The sequence below is a fragment of the Hydra vulgaris genome, chromosome 01 (genome assembly GCF_038396675.1).
Source record: "Hydra vulgaris chromosome 01, alternate assembly HydraT2T_AEP".
NCBI lineage: Eukaryota > Metazoa > Cnidaria > Hydrozoa > Anthoathecata > Hydridae > Hydra > Hydra vulgaris.
The window spans coordinates 44978473-44998843 of record NC_088920.1 but is presented as its reverse complement, the minus strand read 5'-3'; positions in this window follow the sequence as shown (position 1 = coordinate 44998843).

The following is a 20371-nucleotide window of genomic DNA, read 5'->3' as shown; positions in this document are numbered from 1 at the left end:
ATATAACTTTAAAACAGTTTTATTTTGGTTAAAACAACCATCTTGAACACTTTTTTTTCTATGTAAGACGTATTTTATATTATACACAATAATATTATTATTTGTTATTTGAATTCTCTTCTCTCTAATCTCTATGAAATTCTTATATGGTAAGAAGAAGACGTTATCACTGTGGAAGAGGTAGAGGTAAAAGACATCATTGCGGTAAAGAAAGATTGTTTAGTAAAATAAAAACTTTTCTTAAACGCAATCTCAAATCACCTGTTGGAGGTTTAGCACTTGATTTTTTACCATAACAACACAATGTATAAAAAATGCGGTTTAGGAAAAGTTTATTTACCTCATTTAAGGATTGGGAGAATTTATTTACCGCCATTAAAAGGTGCTAACCGTAAAAGATCTAAAAGACGTTTAAAAAAACGCTTACGTGAAAAAATTATTTCATTATGAGCAGCTGCATTTTTCGCTCTTTTATCAATAATCGGAAAAGCTGCGTTAGAGGGGCAATTTTGGTGGGAACTTCTTGCGGCATAAATCAAAATCGTAAAAAAAATAATTGTATATTAATTTTTAACATTGAAAATAATATCACAACGGTATACAAACACTTGTTCTAAATTAAATTTTTCATATCACTTATAATAGTTAATACATTTTTCAGTCAAAGAAATGTATTTTTTTTTATATTTGTATTCAATATTGTCTTTCAATGAATTAAGTTCTTAAAAAATAATGTTAAGAACAAATATATCTTTAAAAATATCTTCTTTTTCCTCTTTAAAAAAGCAATTTACAAAATATTTCTTAGCTTTCTCTTTCTCTAGGCCCATTCGGATTAAATGATTTTTCTACTTTGGGTTGCTCCATTGGTTTTACAACTGCTATTAGTGTCGTTTTTTCAAATTGTTGTATTGGCTTATTTTCGATTCCATTTTTTTGTTAATGATTATGCTTTGTTCCTCACTATTCTTTTTTGTCCTCGACAATGTTTATTTTTGATATATATCCAAAAATCAGCCTAGCTTTATTTATATTTTACAACATTTGTTGTTTGGCTTGCATTGATTATTTTTTGCTTATTCTATAACTCTACAAAGAAATCAATTTGTAAATGAAACAAATTAAAACGACGCATTAAACAGGCGAAATAGAATTAATTATTTTTTTTAAGAAATATTTTTCTTGAATTCAACTCATTCATTGGCGTGGAAAAGGATTATTTTTTTTCTTTTTAACATTTTTCATTTACATTGCCTTTTGAACAGCAGATTCAAAAACATTTTAGTAGGATTACTATTTTAAAAATAGTGTTTTGTTTTGGAAAATATGACGTTTAACCCTTGAGAAATGGATTAAAAAACATTTTACTAGAATTATTATTTTAAAAGTAGGTTTTTTAAAAGTAATATGAGACTTAACCCATCATATTCAAGGAACAATCTTATTTAAGATAATGTCATTTTGAACCAGTCCTAAACAAGGTAATGTCATTTTGAACCAATCCTATATAAGTTGGATGATTGCAATTTGAACCAATCCTAATCGAGTTGTCACCTATAACTAGAATCAAGTTGTTTAAATGTGACGGATATTGGATGTCGAGGTGATGAATGTAACATAGTAACAAAATTTAACATTTATCAGTTATCATATTTTGCATCGGACCCCCTCTCAGTACTAGTGAAATCAAGCAATCCGAGACCACGATCTCATTAGTCTAAACAAAAAAAACAGTTCTGACAGAATTTATTACAATATCGGTCAAGTTATCAAGAGAAACAAGATATTTTTTATTAAAAGAGCTAAGTTTGAGTGTAATTCGTTTTTATGTTTGAATTTATTTGAATAGACTTTGTAACGGATCAGTGATGCAACGTTAAAGAGATGGTAAATACATTCTACCCATTGCTCAAAATAAATTCTAAGACTTTTTTTTGTATCTATTAAGTACACATACCGCTAAAAGATCTTGCACAACATAATCTTAAAAGGCTGCTTGATGTGCAAGCTCATGTGCTAATTACAAAGCTTAAGGAATTAACTAAACTGACGTTTAGATATAAGGCTGGTTTTTATGGTGCTACAGAGCATAGAATTTACAAACAGGTAAGAAAAATGAAAACAATGAACAAATCTAGGGAATGAAGAGTGCTTGCACATTATTTGCAGAGTACCGTTCGAATCAGTGGAGTTTATAATTATAAAAAGATGTAATATCACCCAAAATGTATGCACTGCATCGATTTAGAGATTTAAAGTTGACATAAAAGGTGCTGAAGATGTTTTAAAAGATAACAATAATTTGGGTATGCATGAGATGCATTCCATTAAAAACTAATTAAAAAGCGTTCCGTTTTGGAATTTATACGCTTTTTTAAATAATCACTTTGCAGAAGAAACTTCAACTCAGTGGCGGATCCAACCTTTTTTGATGTTATAGATACTTAAAACCAAACATAGAGTAAACTTCAAACATTTATATGTTTATACTTGTGTCAAAAAAAGGAAGTTGTGTAAAAATATTGGAATGATTAGAGGCTGGGATTAAAAAAGCCCATAACTTTTTCCCCCTGCTTAAAATGTAAGTGGAGCAAATTCAAAAACTTTTTTTTTACTAATCTTAACTATAATCATATCAATTTATATATTTCAATATTTATGGAAATATCCTTTAGCGTCCAAGTATTATAGCATTATTAATTTTGTAACCCTTTTAATTTGAGAAGAGTTAAAACTTTAAATGGTTGTCGTTTTTGAACGCAAGAAGTAGTTGCACGAAATTTGAAACTCCTTATTGAAAATGAATTTAGTTTCGAATAAAGAAAAAAAATAATTTGTTAACTCGTTACTCTAATGTTTGGGGTAGGGGGAAAAGTTTTTGATAGATTATTTAAACATATAAGTAATTGTGTCAGCTTTCTTAAATACCAAAAGACACAAAGTACGAGCCTCTCTTAAATATATAAAAATACCTATGTATTTTTTCAAACTTTATCTTAAACGGGAAAAAGATCTTAGTATAAAGAAGCTTATTATGCTAAATGCGGATTCAGGGTTTATTTTGGAGATAGATTCTCTATCTTCTGAAGTTTTTTTAAAATGTAAAATATAACATCATTTAAAAAAGATTAAAGATAAGTTTGTCATTAATGCCGATTCATAGATGATATGTAAAAATGTAAATATATATATATAAACTTAAATAAAATACAATATTAAACAACTTTAAAATAAAGGATATATTTCTCAAAACATGGAAGATTCGTGGAATATTGGAAGAAGATTAATACATAAAATAGGCATATGACAGGATACTGGTGTATTGGAGATTTTAAATTTATTTCACGCGAATTTTGCTCAAACAATGGCATGCACAAAAAAGTGTAAGAATTGTGATAATAATCATTAAGGACGCTGAAAGGTTGATATGCATTGTTAATTCTTTTTTGATAGGTACAGACATTGGTTCCTTCAAAAATAAAATTGCTGAAATTTATATTATTTAAATTCAAGTTGAATAAATTTTTAGGTAAATTATTATTGATGCTTTCGGTAAAATTTAAAAATGTCCGACATTGATAATTCTCATTTAGACAAAATGATATCGCTTACGTTAGAATACGGTATGGATAAGGATGATAGAGGTATATTTTTTAATGTAAATTGATAACATTTTCTTTCAATTGTATTTGTGAAAAAATGTTGATAAAAACAGCAAAACAGCTCCGTTGGTTCGGCGCTCGGGTTATAACCTCTTTCAGACCAAAGTTATCGAGTAGTAATAGTCAAAGCGTTTGTTACTAAAGACACAAAAAACCTTTGTTATTAAAGACACCAAAAAAACTTCATTATTATTTACTCTGCTGTGTAGAAACCTTTAAAGTCAGTAACGTTAACCAAATCGTTCCAAATTTTCCATAACGGGTATATATTGTTTAATACAATTTAATATATTAAATATTATTAAACAATATATTAAAATTAATATGTTAAACATTGATAGTGTTATAATATTAATAGACGGGTAAATATTGATAGATATTTTTTTATTGACGAAAATCTAAATTGGATTAAACATATCGCCTATTTAGGTAGTAAAATATCTAAAAGTATTGGAAAAATATACCGATCACGCCATTAATTGAAAAGCCGCTAATCAAACAAATCTACCATAGCTTTGTTCAAGGTTATTTAAATTTTGGTAATACAGCATGGGGTAGTACCTGTTAAAGCAAAAACAAGAACCTCTCTATTGTAAACAGAAGCATACTATACAAGTAATTAATTTTAAAAATAAAAAATACCACAAAGCCTCTTTTTGAACAGATATCTTCACTAACATTGTTTGAAATAAACATATATAATGTTCTAAGTCGTATGTAAAATAGCAAAATGCAAAAAACTCCTTCAATTTTTTATAGTCTTTATAAATAAAAGCTAGAGTATAAATACCTGTTGCGTACAAATAGTACCCTTTTAGAGCCTTCCTGCAAAACTAAGCTTGAGCAATTTAAAGTTACTTATCGTGCACTTCATATCTGGAACAAGTTTTTGTTACTTAATCAAAATATTATTTACTTTGAAAACTTAAATGGCTTTAAAAAAACTATTATAAAGAGTATTTAAAGTGTAAAAATTTACTTACTAATTTTTTCTAAATTTGTTCACTGCTAGCTTCTTATATAAACTCTTCTTTTTTTAATATACTTAAATGTATTTTTCAAACATTGTGTTAGCAATAAACGTGGTAATATTAGGAAAAAGTAACGATATATGTTCGTATAATTGTTATCATACATTTTAATACAATTATAATGACACAATTAAACGTAAACATTTTGAAAATATATTTATTTTTCTATATGTATATATATATATATATATATATATATATATATATATATATATATATATATATATATATATATATATATATATATATATATATATATATATATATATATATATATATATATGACAATGTAAAGCGGTTCTTGATGATAAGACCTTTTGGTCTGCTGCAAGTTTCCCGCTTTTTCTTAAAGTTCTTATTACAGAAGTTTGTTTATTATTTATGTTTGTGATTTTTTATATTTACATTTATATTCAATCTTAACAAACCTTTATTATGGAACCTTAAAAATGTATACAAAAATGGAACAAAAATAAAATTAAAAATTAAAAAATAAAATAAAATAGTAAAAATTTTACTACTAATCATATTTTCGACATTAATTACAGAAATTTTTTATAGAAATTATTTTTAATAAAAAAAGCAATTTGCCATGGCACTATATGTTTGCTTTTTTCCGCTTTTTTACCCTCAGGTTTAGGTAATACTTTATCAATATAAAATCCAAATCAACACTTAAAATGTTAACATTTGAAGTGTCCATGACTAACGGTCCATTTATTGCAAATTGTTTAACTAGTTTTCGTCCATAGTTAGGCATTACCATAATATGAATAAAGGGACAATCTGGTCTTACTATATTATTTAAAATGACTTCTCTAACTGGACTTAAAGTAGGCATGTCACTCGCTGTCACTAGCAGGTAGTTTACAAGGATTAGAAAACTTTTGCTGGTTTGAGGGGATAATGAAAAATTGTACAAATTGTTGTGTAATGATTTTTCCTTTAAGTAATCATATTGTATTTATTTAGTAGAACTTTTACGACAAAGTTAGCAGATGATGTTGGATTTGGAAAAAATCCAAAATAAGATAATCCTTGTTCATTTGATTTAGCTCCAATAGTTGATCGTATAGGATAAAGACAAGAAGGATAGTTCTTATAATTATACCGTACAAAATTATAATTAGGAGCAGAGATGTCTGAACAACTTTTCAAATATTTCTTAACGCTGTTATTTGCATCTATCTGAGATAAATGTTAAAGTCAAATAAACATTTCAAATTGAAATATTTATTAGTTGTAATTTTATTACTTTTATTGTAATAACTTGAAAGAAAGTTTTTAAAAATGAGTTTTCTGTTTAAAGATGTCTTGAAATTTTCAAGACATCTTGTTAAAAGATCATCCTGATAAGTGCTTGCTGTGCTTGTGCCATACATTTTCCTGATACTTAATAATCTTTTCATAGCATTCAAAGAAAGCAGCTTATATTTTAAGCGTCTGATATGTCATAACATGGAATTAGATCACCTGGTAAAACGGTAAAATCAGAACATAAAATAATTTTTTTAGATGCAAGATAAAATTAAATCTTTTGATTGGGGTTAGTTTTCATGTCATTTTCAATGTCTAATAACATTTGTTTTTATAAGGTTTGGATTTCATTCTATAACCATAGCTGTATTTCTGTGAATGAAACATTTTTTTCTACGCGTGTTAATTTGGTAGGCAATTCCATAAACATTAAATTTATAAAGGCGTAATTTTTAAAACTAGGATGATTGGTATCGTTAATAGCCAAGGAAAGAGAAAACTCATTTAAAACGTTATAATGCTCGTCTTTCTTTTGTGGCTTTTTTTATGTGAGATAATTTTCAATTCTGTTCTTTTTCCTTTTCGTAAATCGTATGTTTCAAGTGTTGAAGTTGTTAAAGCAGTAGGTTCTGCAAAATCTTTTAACAGGAAATTCTTCAGTTTCCTCTTCTTTGGATGTAAAAAGTGAAGCTATGAATTCAGGAATTTCTTCTTTAGGAGTAGTTACGGATTCAGGCGTAAGAAGCTAGAAAATATTTTAAATTATTTTGATGTAGAAGCATCAAAACTTGATGTAGTTTCATTTGTATAAGGTTTTTTAAACAAATCTAGTTTGGTATTACATTAACTACTCTTAAATAAATTTCAAATTCTAAAACATTTAATAATGTTTATAAAAGTATTAAACATTTTAGTAGTTGGTAAAAAGTTTTGGTAATTGAGCGAGTTTATTTTTGTCGCATAGCTTGAAGTTTTGATTTTTGTTTCTTCATAATCTTGATTTAAGAGTTGCAAAAGTTCGTCGCTGTCCCAATCATACGGTAAAAGTAGAAGCTTTTCATTCTATTCATGCGAATCGTCAGTAGATGATTTGCAAAGTGTCTAACGTTTTCTTCGTTTAATTTCTCTAAGTAAAAATTTATTCTTCTTGCTTTCGCTCTTTTTTTTTTCTTTTCTTTTTATTTTTGCTATCACTATTTATATTGTTCTTCTTTTCTATGTTAGTCTACTCCACTTTTTCTTGTTCGTAAGCATTGTGATGAGAATTACAAAATAAATTTTCGTAAGTGTCATTACAATTTATTAGCTTTCAAGCTTTTCCCTACGTTAAAGCTAAAAATAAATGCTTAGCTTTAACGTTGGGAAAAGCTTGAAAGGTAACAGTTTTTTTGTGTTATCGCTCATGGTTTTGTAATCAAAACCCAATTTTCCTTGAGCGTGAACAGGAAGAAATACATTTTGCTCTTTATAATGATTGACCTGTGTTCTTTATCTAGCAATAGAGCTATTTCTTTTATATATAGCTGTGTTTTCGAGTTTGTTCGATGTTTCTTTATTTAGAAAATCAGTAATAGTATGATGTAATTCGCTGGCGCATCACTTGTAAATTGTTGAATTTTAAGACAAAACGCGCTTTTATCTTCAAGCAAAATAACTTTTTTTAGTGAACGCTGATTGCTGTATTGAATACCAAATTTGTCTTTTGAAAAACTTACAATGCGTTGAATAAGTCCGTCGAAACTTTCAATACTGTCTACTGTTAAATTTTGATAACCCTCCAAATTATTTTTAGAAGACTTGATAATTTTTGCAAATTCTTGCCAAATTTTTAATTGCGGTCAACTGGTTCTCTTATTTTAATAATAAATATCATTTCAGCATCGGTATACTTTTTTAATTGTATGAGTTCGTGGGACTTTCCGCTATTTCCACAACACCGTATAAACAAAAAGTTTCAAATTCCTTTTCTTTTAAAAATTCAATTAGAGATCTTGAACCTCTTTTTTCGAAAAAGTTCTTTTTTGCTAGTTGTATTTTTGTTCGTCTTTTTCTTCCATTTTTATAAAAGAAAAAGTATATAAAAAGTTTTTTAAATATATTTTTTTAAATTTAAAAAAAATGGGATTATTTATAATGAATTGTAATAAACGTTAATAATGTCTTTAATATCTTAAAGCTGTATTTTATCGATAGCTTGAAACAACTGTTCCATTGAAGGTGTTTTCCGTTTCCAATTTTTAAACATGAGAAATGCTAGATTAGGCGTCAACTGTCAATCTATTTCTACTAAATCAAGTTCGTATTCACCTAATCCAAGATATTTTCATCAAATTTTCCAATGTTTTTTTTTTGTTATTTAGGTGCCCCACGAAGACCTAACGGTCTTGTCACAGAGCACCGCGGAAGTGCATTTAACTAGGAAGTTCACGCCTCTTTCCTACCGTTACGCAAATATGTGTCCAGAATTCGTTTCGAACCTTGATCTCCTGCTTCTAAAGCAAGCCCTCTAACAATTGTGCCACTTCCGCACAATGTTAATCTTTTGACAAAAATCCAATATAAAAACTTCTGCTTTCACATAAATTTTCACAAGGTGCACTATTTTTTTTTTTATCTAATAAAAATAAATGATTACAACCAATTACATTTATAATTAACTAATAAAAAAATTAAAAATTCACGACAAAATACTTCTATTTCACTATAAGTTTTCCATTCTTTTATAATTTTTTTATCAATATCTAACACTTTTTGATTATGCTCGTCGCTAAAAACATTTTTCATATCTGGTAATACTTTTAAATTGGCCAGTAGAGTTTGTTTTAAATGCCAACGATCGCGTATTTCAGTGAGCAAGTTATTATAAAAAACGTAGTTTTTTTGTGTAAATGTACCTCCACACTGAGGTTAGTGATTATTATTAGTTACGGTTTTAAAACTTAAAGTCATTCAATTTTATTTGATGGTTCGCATATCACTTAGTATTTTATTCGGTAAATGTCTAAATATTTTTCCTGCTCTGTAAATATTAAAACAATCGACGTAATCAGAAAATAAAAGTTTTTAATTAGGTACCCCTTTAGCTCTAATTTTATGATATTTTATAATTTTATGATTTTCCTTGAACGCTATGAATGGGTAAAATTTAGGTTCTTTATTTTGTTCTTTCCTTTAATTATAAAAAACAACTAGAATCAGCGCCTGCTGCTAATAAGTATTTTTTTGCGTCGTGATTTTGTAATACTTTTCCCAGTTCCCATGCAAAGCGTCCCGCACTGAGTTGAGCATTTTTTTTTTTTTGCTTCATGCTTTCTTTGTTAACAGACGTGTTTTTGCTGTGTAAGAATTAATAAAAAAAAAAAAAAGTTTTAAGTTTTTAGTATTTAATTATTTTTAAAAATCGTAATTACTATTCAAATTCACTGTTTACACTATTTACATTAGACCAATTACTATGGCAGTTTCTATAAAAAAACATCGAAAAACTAATGATAAGCATGTTAGAGGAATAGAGAAAGTCTATTTTAAAAGAAACAGAAAAACTTTTTAAAGAACAAGAAATTAACTTTGCCAAAATCACTTGTGCAAATATGAAAATAATAACAGAAAGACTAGGAAAAATTGAAAGCGATTTGAACAACGACAAAATAATAATGAAAGGTTAAAAATAATGTTAAAAGATATCAGTGAATTAAAAGAGAGTATTGATTTCCAAGAGGAGATTTAAATGAAAAGGATATCAGAAACTAACAAACACATAAACGAAGTTAAAAAACTATACAATGAAAAAACACTTCTGGATTCGAATAACGAATCAAATTTTTTGAAAGATATAAAAAAAAAGTTAGTAGATCTCGAAAACCGATCCCTAAGAAACAATTTGCGAATAGATGGTGTTAAAGAACTACCTGATGAATTTTGGGAAGATAGTACAAAATTTGCTAAAAAAATATTTTCTGCAAAACTCCAAATTAATAAAGAAATTATAATCGAAAGAGCGCACAGATAAGGGTCAATTGTTTTAAAACTTTTAAATTTCAACGATAAAAAGGTAATTCTGCTAAACTCAAAAGAACTACGCGGAACAGGTGTGTTTATTAACGAAGACTTTGCAAAGGAAACAATGGAAAAGCGTAAAAAACTCTGGGATGAAATAATTAAATTGAGAAAAGAAGGTAAATATGCAATTCTCAAGTTCGATTCTATTTTTTGTAGAGATCATAAAAAATAATTTTTTTAATTTTTTTTTACATACAGTGTTAAGAAAGTTCCTCTAATTTATAACGCAATTAAAATGTCTGAACAAATGATTTTAAATCGTTGAGTTGTAATTTTTCAGAAATGAGACACTTCGCATCTGATGAAAAATTTGATCTAGATATTAATTATTTCAATGACATTATTGCGGATTGTTCTTATTACTATCCTATCAAATTAAAAGAGTTTTTTTATAAATATACAAAAAGCAATAATTTTGATCAACTAAGAGTTCTTCATATAAATATTAGAAGCCTACACCGCAATTATGAAAATCTTCTCATTTTGTTACAAGAAACCAACAATTTTTTTATATAATTTGTTTAACCGAAAGCTGGATAACTAAAAAAGATTTAAATACTACTTTAAATTTTAATCTGCCTTTTTTTGATTTAATTTCTCAAGAGAGACTTATCAATAAACGCGGTGGAGGAGTTCTTGTTTATGTAAAGAAAAATATTGGGCATTATATTAGGAATGATTTATGCGTTTCTGACGGCGACAAAGAAATTTTAACTATTGAAATTCTAAACAATCAATCACAAAACTTTTTACTGAGCTGTTGCTATAGGCCCCCAAATGGTGTGGCCGAGAACATGAGCATGTATTTTGAAGAAAACCTTTTCAAAATAGGCGTTCTTGAAAAAAAAGAATTTTATTGTAGGGGATTTCAATTGCTTCCATTACTTTACGGACATTAAAGTTAAAAAATTTTATGATTCTATTTTTGAAATGGGAGCCATTCCTTTAATAAATCGCACTACTAGAGTAACTCCTAAATCGGCTGCTCTAATTGATAACATTCTAACAACTGATATTTTTAACAGTGACTTAAGTAAAGGTATCTTAAAAACAGACATATCTGGCCATTTCCCTATCTTTTTTATCATAAACTTCAACTCTAAAATTATGACCAAAACTATCATAAAAGTTAAATTACGCAGCTATAACCCAAAAAATGTCGCGCAATTTAAAACAAAATTATCATTACTACATTGGATGAACATCGACTTAAGTGATAACGCAAACAAACTTTACTATGATTTTTTAAATACATTTTACTCAGTTTATGATGCCAATTTTCCTTTACATGAAAAAAAATTAAATCAAAAAAACATTAATTCTCCCCGGATTACCAAAATTTTAAAAAAATCATCAAAAGTTAAGCAGAAACTATACATAAAATATCTACAAAACAAATCATTCGCCAATAAGAAAATATATAAAGACTACAAAAATCTTTTTGAAAAAGTTCGAAAAAACTTAAAAAAACATCACTATTCTAAAAGTCTCAATAAAGCCAAAATTACTTGTAAAACTCCTGGGAAATAATAAAAGAAATTATCGGTAAATCAAAGCCATGCTCAGGTTCCCTGCCACACATGATCAAAGTAGATAACAATAATACAATTAATTCTCAAACAATAGCTCACGAATTTGACAAATTCTTTGTTGAAATTGGCCCTAAACTATCTAAATTAATTCCTAACACTGAAGCATCATTTAAAAATTTTCTTGTACCGATAAATAATTGCATTCACTCAGATGAGTTATCTAAAGAGTTACTATTTGATGAGTTCGAAAAAGCCTTTAAAACACTAAAAAAAATAAAGCAGTTGGACCGGACGAAATCAATGGTAACGTAATTTTAGATTGCTTTGACCAATTAAAATGTATTCATTTTAAAGTCTTTAAATCATTAATCAAACAAGGAATCTTTCCTGATCAATTGAAAATCGCTAAAGTTATTCCACTATTTAAAGGTGGTGACAAATCTGACATTAGTAATTACCGGCTTATCTCTATCTTATCTATATTTCCAAAAATACTAGAAAGAATCATGTTCAATAGAGTATTTAATTATTTTAGTTTAAATAATTTATTATACAACAATCAGTTTGGCTTTAAGAAGAATAACTTAACCGAGCATGCAATTATTTAGTTGGTACGTGAGATTTCCAATTCTTTTGAAAAATCCTTATTAACATTAGGAATGTTTATCAATCTTTCAAAAGCATTTGATACTGTGGATCATGATATTTTGCTTTATAAACATAATTATTACGGAATAAATGAAAGAGTTAGTAAATGGTTTTAAAGTTATTTATCCAACAGAAAACAATTTGTTTCTTGTAATGAACTTAATCATACACAGTTTTTAAATGTTTCCTGACGTGTTTCGCAAGGTTTCATCTTAGGCCCTCTTTTGTTCTTAATATATATCAACGACTTGCATAAAGCATTAAATCTTCTAAGTATTATGTTCGCTGATGACACTTATTTCTCTATAACAGTGACATCTACCTACTATTCTCCGTTATGAACAAAGAACTTCAAAACATATCTAAATGGTTTAAAAGTAACAAATTAACATTAAATGTAAACAAAACAAAATGGATTTTTTTCAACTCGCTCTCCAAAAAACGTTCTCTATTACAAAATTTAGCAAAAATTTTTATTGACCATAATGAAATAAAAAGAGATTCTGAAACTAAATACCTGGGGGTTTTCATTGACGAGAACATCACATGGAAACATCATATTAACTATGTCTGCTCAAAAGTTTCAAAAAGTATTTGAATTCTATATAAGGCGCGTACTCATTTAGATAAAAATAATTTAACTAAACTTTATTATTCTTTTATTCATAGTTATATAAGTTATGCAGTTATTGCCTAATGGTAGTACTGATTAAAGCAAGTTACAATGTCTCCGCCGTCAAAAACATGCGATCCGTGTAATAAATTTTGCGGATCGGTTCTCAAATTCCTCAGCATTTTTTAATCAAATAATAATCCTCGATATTTATCAACTAAACGTATATATAAATTTATATTTTGTTTATATGTGGAAATATGATTTATCTCCTTTAATTTCTAAAGACCTTTTTATTTTGAAACCTTTAAGCAAGTTTAACATAAGAAATAATAACTATTTAAATGAACCACTCTGTTGAACAAAATTCGATCAATTCTGTATCACTTATCGTGCAGTTCATCTTTGCAAAAAAATTATTTTGCCTAACTTCGGCTTACCCCTAACTTACCCCTAGCTTTTGTTTTTACGTTGTTTGCTACTTTAAATATATACTCTTTAAATAACTGTGATACTTTAAATTTTCGACACATAAGTTATAATGCATACTTTTTTCTCAAAAATATCTAATTTATATTTTTCTAATCCAAGACAGAAATATTCATTGTCTTGATCGAGTAAGTTTTCGAAATGAAAAGGAAAAAGAGTTTTAATTTTTTTATTAGTATAACCCTCTTGAAGTTAAGCTAAACGCGCTTCTTCTAAATGATATATGATAATTTGAAGCGCTTTTCTTTATGATTCATATAAGTTAGCGTTTTATTAAGTGTTGGATTTTTAGCTAAAATTCTAAAATGACCGTTTGTAAGTAGTTTCTAAATCGCATCGTTTACTTTATGGCCATTTTTAACGGCTTCTTTTTGCTTTTTAATATTTTTTCTACCCATTTTTTCGGCGAGCGGATAACGCCAAACGGGTATAATATTATTATGATTTTCGACAATGCATCCGCCATTTTGTGTTAACCATATTAAAGTGTCTATTGATTTCACAGTTTCGTGCGAGCTAAAATTCATATTAAGTTTACATGTTTTATTTTTTTGCATAGTATATTGTCTTTCTCTATTTTTTTGTTAAAACGTGTTTAGCGACAATTTGAGCGGAAAATAATATTTTAAAGAAATAACTTATTTTTTGAACACGTGGAAAAAAATCTCCTACGCAATCTTGGGATCCGTATTTCATGTAAGTTTGACAATGAACTAAAGTACTCGTTGAAAATTCGTGAGGATTAATACAACGATATTTGTCAATGACTTGATTCGAGTTCTCACATTAGAGATTAAACGAATACTTGATTTAGAAGGTGAGAGTTTTTTATTTTAAAACCTCCATATTGTTCCTTTTTGTCGAGAAAAAAGACTTTAATTTTACTTTTAAAACTGAGTTCGTTTTTTTTTAAAAAAAACCATTGTCGATGTCTAAGCCTCGCGAACCGTTAAAAGACATACCTTCGCAAATACTTTGTTCAATCATGTATTGATAATCTTTACTCGAAGGTTAACAAATTTAAATTGAACTTTAGGTTAAATTGAGCTTGCTAGCATATCCAAAAATGCTCATATTACCTCACAAGTGAAATTTTGTCGAATGGTAAGTTCAATCATTAAAATCAATCATGACCGCGTCTAAAACAGCAGTATCTAAAACGGCATATATTTGTAATAATGCTCTAAATGTCTTTTAAATTTAAAAAAATTCATAATAATGTTATTGTAAGCGTCGTTGTTTTTTGTTAACTTGTCTTGTAATGAATTTTGGTTTTATTAAAATGTTTTGTGCAAAAATTTAATTAGGAGCAATTCTTTTATAGTCGAATATAAAATATTACTTGTAGTATTTAAGAGTAAGAAAATAGAAGTTTTTATGAAAACCGTTTTGAAATTCTTTATTTCCCTTAAATTCAAAAATTTGTGTTTAATAAGAATGTAAACATTCCATCATGGTATCAATAATTCATTCTGTCCTTTTTTCGACAACATGAAGCTTGCTTGTTCCAACGAGCAATTTAAAACTCTCATTGCATCAACAGATACTTATTTTGCTTGTACTTTGTGCAATAACAAATAAATCCTCTAAAGTCTGTATTTAATAAAAGCTTTAAACGGTTTTTCTTTTAAATCGCTAATTAATTTGATTTTCGTTAATACGTTTTTTAAAAAAGTAATTAAAAAGTACTCTTTTTTAACAACTCGATAAGATCCCTTTTAAATCACTGTGCTAACCGCTGTTCGTTCATTACAAATTGAGCTAAACATTTTATATGCTATTTTATTTCAAAGAGCTTATTCTCACAATAAATCGCTCAATAAACCGTTTTTAGTTTAATATCATTTGAACTTATCCCACCAAGGACAACAAATATCATTAAGGCAGGAAATTTGAAACAAATCCTTTTTTTTATTTTTTATAAGGAGTTGAAAGTAAATAATGCTGTATTCTTGGTTTTAACATGAACAATTCGCGTTTGCTCATTCTTTGAAGTAGGTAATGTACAAGTTGAAGACGCTGATCATTATAAAAATTGTATGACGTAATGATTTAAGGCTTCTTTTTCTTCTACAGATAAATTTTGATACTTGTAATAATGAAGTTCGCTTCGATTTATTTTATCGACAGGATAACGACAAACTGAACAGAGTCGATTTCTTCTTGCCATAATTCTATTCCTTCTTGCATGCTCAAATTTAAGTTTGATAACGCGGTAAACATATCCTATAAGTATAAAGAACCAAAGTGTCAGTTACTACAAATAAATCATGTACTCGGAATTCTATTTTTTCTTTCCAACATTTTCATCAAGAGTATCCAGTTTTTTTCCTCAAGGGTTTCGATGTTTTTTATGTAACAAAGAAACAGATTGAAGAATACTGTGTGAGAGTAATGTTAACGGGTTTGTTTTTAAATTTTCTATAGTATTCTCATCATAAAATACCCACTGCGTTTTAGTTTGTCCTCGTTTGATTACACCAAAACACTCACTGTCTAATTTTTCGGTTACTTTTGATCACTACGTTATGATAAAAATAAGAAAAAAGAGATAAAGATTTGACTTGTTTAGTGGAAACACTATCAGATGGATTAATACTCGTTTTATAATCATAGGTAATAAAAAGAAAAGAAATTTCGACTTGCATTCATAAAACATTCTTGAGATTCATAATAATGACGAGTATTTGTATAAATTTTTTTCTAGCTTTGTAATAACCTTCGCATTGATGTTTTTAGGTTACTGTTATGTAAGCAAATTTTTGACTACAATCAGAACAATGATAAAATTGGCTATAATTGTTGTAAAGCGCTACAGGACGTTTTTTCACCATGCAAACAGCTTGATAACGACCGTTTTTTTTGAAAAAATAGTAGTTATCAAGCTTTTATGGTGCTGACTGCTTTTCTACTTTCGTTAGCGAACTTTCTTTCTTCTTCGTTTAAAAGTTCGTAAAGAGGGTTTTGTTCGTGTTTTGTAATATTTCTACTCTCATAATCAACTTTGAGCAATTCACAAATGGTGCTTTGTATTGAGATTTCATTTTATTAAGTAATGCTCGCACGTTATTATTTTTTTTGTTCTAACTTTAACATCAATTCGATCAAAAGTACTTCCATAAGGAAAATATTGACATACTTCTAATAAATCTTAAAATGTCACGTTTTTTGTTTTTTCTTTTAAGTTTTAAAATGTATTTTTCAATTGTTGTTCAAAGTCTGGATTTTCAAAATGAAGTAGCCTAATATTTTCTTCCAATTACAAATCTTGTCCATTTTTTTCCAACACGCTTGTGTTCTAATCTTTAGTATTATGAACATTTCAATGACGTATCAGTAAAAAAATAAGAAAAGCAAAATGAAAACAATAACCTGGTTCAAATAAAATAACTTAATCTGAAAACATTTTACGTATTTCGTAATCTGCTCAAACTTAATCTTTTTTCCATTGTATTAATTCACAAAAACGAGACAATTCACCAAAATATTCACAGTCACGATATACAATTTTTTCTCTCTTGTGTTTTGGAGTTCTCCAAGCATTTGATATTTTTCTTCTGATATTTTCATTTTGAATTTCAATCGAGCTTTTTCACTATTATTCTCGCCTTTTTTCTATTTCTTCTGGTGTTTCATTTTTTATATTTTTTTGCATATTATATTTCAAGCGCGCTTTTTCTCTTTTTAAAAGTAATTGTTCTGGTGTTAAATCAGACCTTTGTTTGTAACCACTTAAATCATATTTTCTTAATTTTTTATATTGACTTTTCATTTAAATTGCTTAAACTTTTTATTTTAAAATAGCATGAACGAATAATACGCCAAAAAATAATGTTTTCTAAAATATTCATTGCTCCTTGATAGTTACCATTTTTTAAATACTGTAAATTAACAGGTTCTTCTAATGGTTTAATATGACACACTATAGAATTAAAATAGCGTTTTACTGTCTTACAATAACCATCTTCAACGGATTTGGCACTGAGAGTTTTAAAATTGAATCCATTTAACAAATTTATAAACAAATCTTGAAAAGATATTGCAAATGCTATTTCTTTTAAAAAACCAGTTTCTGGCATTAAATCAACATCGTTATAGATTTCGTTTGGATATTTGCTTATTCAATTCTTTCTCTTCAATCACATTTCCGTTTTTATAACCATCCTCCATATTATAAAAAGTCTCTCTGTAAACAATTTCGTTTACAAATTTTTCTCGTGTTTCATGCAACTTATAAGTCATTTTTTATTATGAAAATCTAAAAAAATGTACAGCATATTGAAACTTTTTATTAAAAAAAAAGTAAATAGTTTTTAAAAAATGTTTATAAGAAAAGAAAAAACAAATGTCATTTTATTTAGCAAAGTTTTATTAAATCTTTTTAAAAAAGTTTAAAAAAAATACAAACCCACAAGCAATCTTAGCCATTTCAATAAAGTAAAAAATATGTATTTATAAACGACAATAACTTTTATTTTTTAAAAACAATCACAAATCCAAAAGCAATACTCTCCGATTTTAAAAAACTTCAACTATCTTTCGCTCTGAAATATTATCGCTCTTCCCAAACTTACCTTACCCTCGGTCCGTAAACGGATTATGGCACATCTTTAGGAGCTGAACTTGTCTTTGCGGGCCTTGGTAATTTGGCTTCTGTATGGCAAGTAGCCGGTGGAAGATAAATCATAATATCAGTTTAAATCAACTGTTTGAACTGAGTACATTAACTAGGTGACTTAATTAACAGTACATCTTGCACCTTTTAACATCGCTATTTTCCTAACACGGCTACTTCTGTCTTTCACTCTAATATATCTTCGTTCTTCTCAAATTCACTTTACTCTTGGTCTCTAGAGCAGAATATGACGCTCCTTATAGAGATGAACTGATCTTTGTGGGCCTTAAAAATGTGGCCTCCATGTGGCAATTAACTGGAGGAGGATAAACCACCAGTAATAAATATAAACTAATACCAGAGTTTATATCAAGTGAATGAAAAGTTTATAAAAAAAGTACAGTATATTAAAATTTCTTTCAAAAATAAAGCAGATCGTTCTTATAAAAATGATTTGAATATTTTGCAATTTTTGGCGGATCATTGTTTTCAACATATAGAAGAACAATAAGCTACCTTATTTAACTTATATTAAAGTTTTGAATATTACTATCCTTTTTGTCAATATGTCTTTTGCAATTCGCCATATTATAACTCTTTGCTTTAATGATTTGGATACACTTACAACCCAACGAGAAGACTATAAAATGTAATGACTTTAGTAATACAGTTAAATAATTTGGTAGCATTGATCCGTCAAAATTATTTTAGGAAAATTCAAGTTCATATAGAAGTTTATGTAAAATTTACATTAACGACTAACGTTGAAAAAGCACTTGTAGAGTACAATACATTCAAAGACATGTATGTGCCAGTATCTCTATTACTTCTGAATAAACTACAATAAAAGACCTGCTTCGGTTCTAAATAAAGAAACAGATGCTACCATGTCTTTTTAACTTGTGTATACTCATAAATTATACTTGATTCTTCCTGCTTTATCCGGTAATACTAAAAGAAGCTTCAGTAGGTTAAGGATTATCAAAAATTGTCTACGCATAAAAATGTCAACTAAACGTCTTTCTGGAATGGCATTAATTTTAATTGAACGTGAGCTTGCTGAGCGATTGACTTTGAACTGTCAACAAAATGTTTTGTTTAAATAAACTAGTAGGAGTGTAAAGTTCCTTTTTTAACACTTGATTTCATGTAATAGATTAATAATATTTTTTAATAACTCAACCATTGCATTAATATTTAATGTTTTTTATTAAAGATAATTGTGAACTAAAAATATTAGGTAAACTAACTATTAGATTAATTAATTTCTTAGATATACGTAAAAATGTAAGTATAATACGTAAGATACATACCTAGTGGGTACACGCCTTTCGGGGGACATCGGTCGAACGTTTCACAGACGTCCAGAAGTCCGTAAGACATCCAAAAGACGTCCACCGAACAACGCATACCCACTAGGTACATAAAACGTACGAACATATCATACGTAAGATGGGTATGATACGTGTATGAGGACGTGCGATAAAAGATAAGCATTGATAAAAAATGAGTCATAAGCGTGATCCTCGAAAAATTACCCTTTTAATGTGCAATCTGTCACCCCCTTATACTCAACCCAAGTCGCATCGTACTCAGTCTCCTTGTCCACTTCCCTTTCCCCCACGACGCAAACATCAATCAACCACTTTTATAAATAAAGTAATAAGTAATTTGATAATCATTCTTGTTAACTTAAGTTACCATCTAAATTTAAAAAGATATTTCGATTACGCACAAACAGCGTCCAAATTTATGAACATGCGTCAAATTTTAATTATAAAAAAAAAAAAAAACATGTTTTATAAAATATATAGTTATAAATTATAAGGTTGTATTTGTTGTGGTTACATATAACTTTAGCGACTATATATATTAAAGATAAACCACGCAAATATGGAGTAGTTCACTCCAAATTAAATTGGCTGCAATGTTATTTACAAAATCGTAAACAAGGAGTACCGTATGACTTAACATGTTTCCCATTTGAATCAATAAGTTGCGGAGTTCCTCAAGGATCAATACTTGGACCTCTGATATTTCTAATTTATATTAATGATACTTATTTGTCTTCAAAAATACTTAATTCTATTATTTTTGCTGATAACACAAATGTTTTCTTTTCTGATTCAAAAATAAAAAAATATTTTTTATATAGTAAACACAGAATTAAAATATGTTAATGAGTGGTTTATAGTAAATAAACTTTCATTAAATATTTAAAAAACGAAATAAATTTTATTTGCTTAACCATCTAAATCCGAGAACCTTCTACTTAAATTATCTGAACTTACAATTAACAATACTAAATTAAAAAGAGTTTTCTCAATAAAAGTACTCAGAATAAATTTCGATGAACATTTAAATTGGAAAAGCCAAATAAAGCTAGTTGAGAACAAAGATTAAAAACTCAGGGTATTATGTGCAAGAAAAAACATCCTTTGAACAAACTTTTTATTTTCATTTAT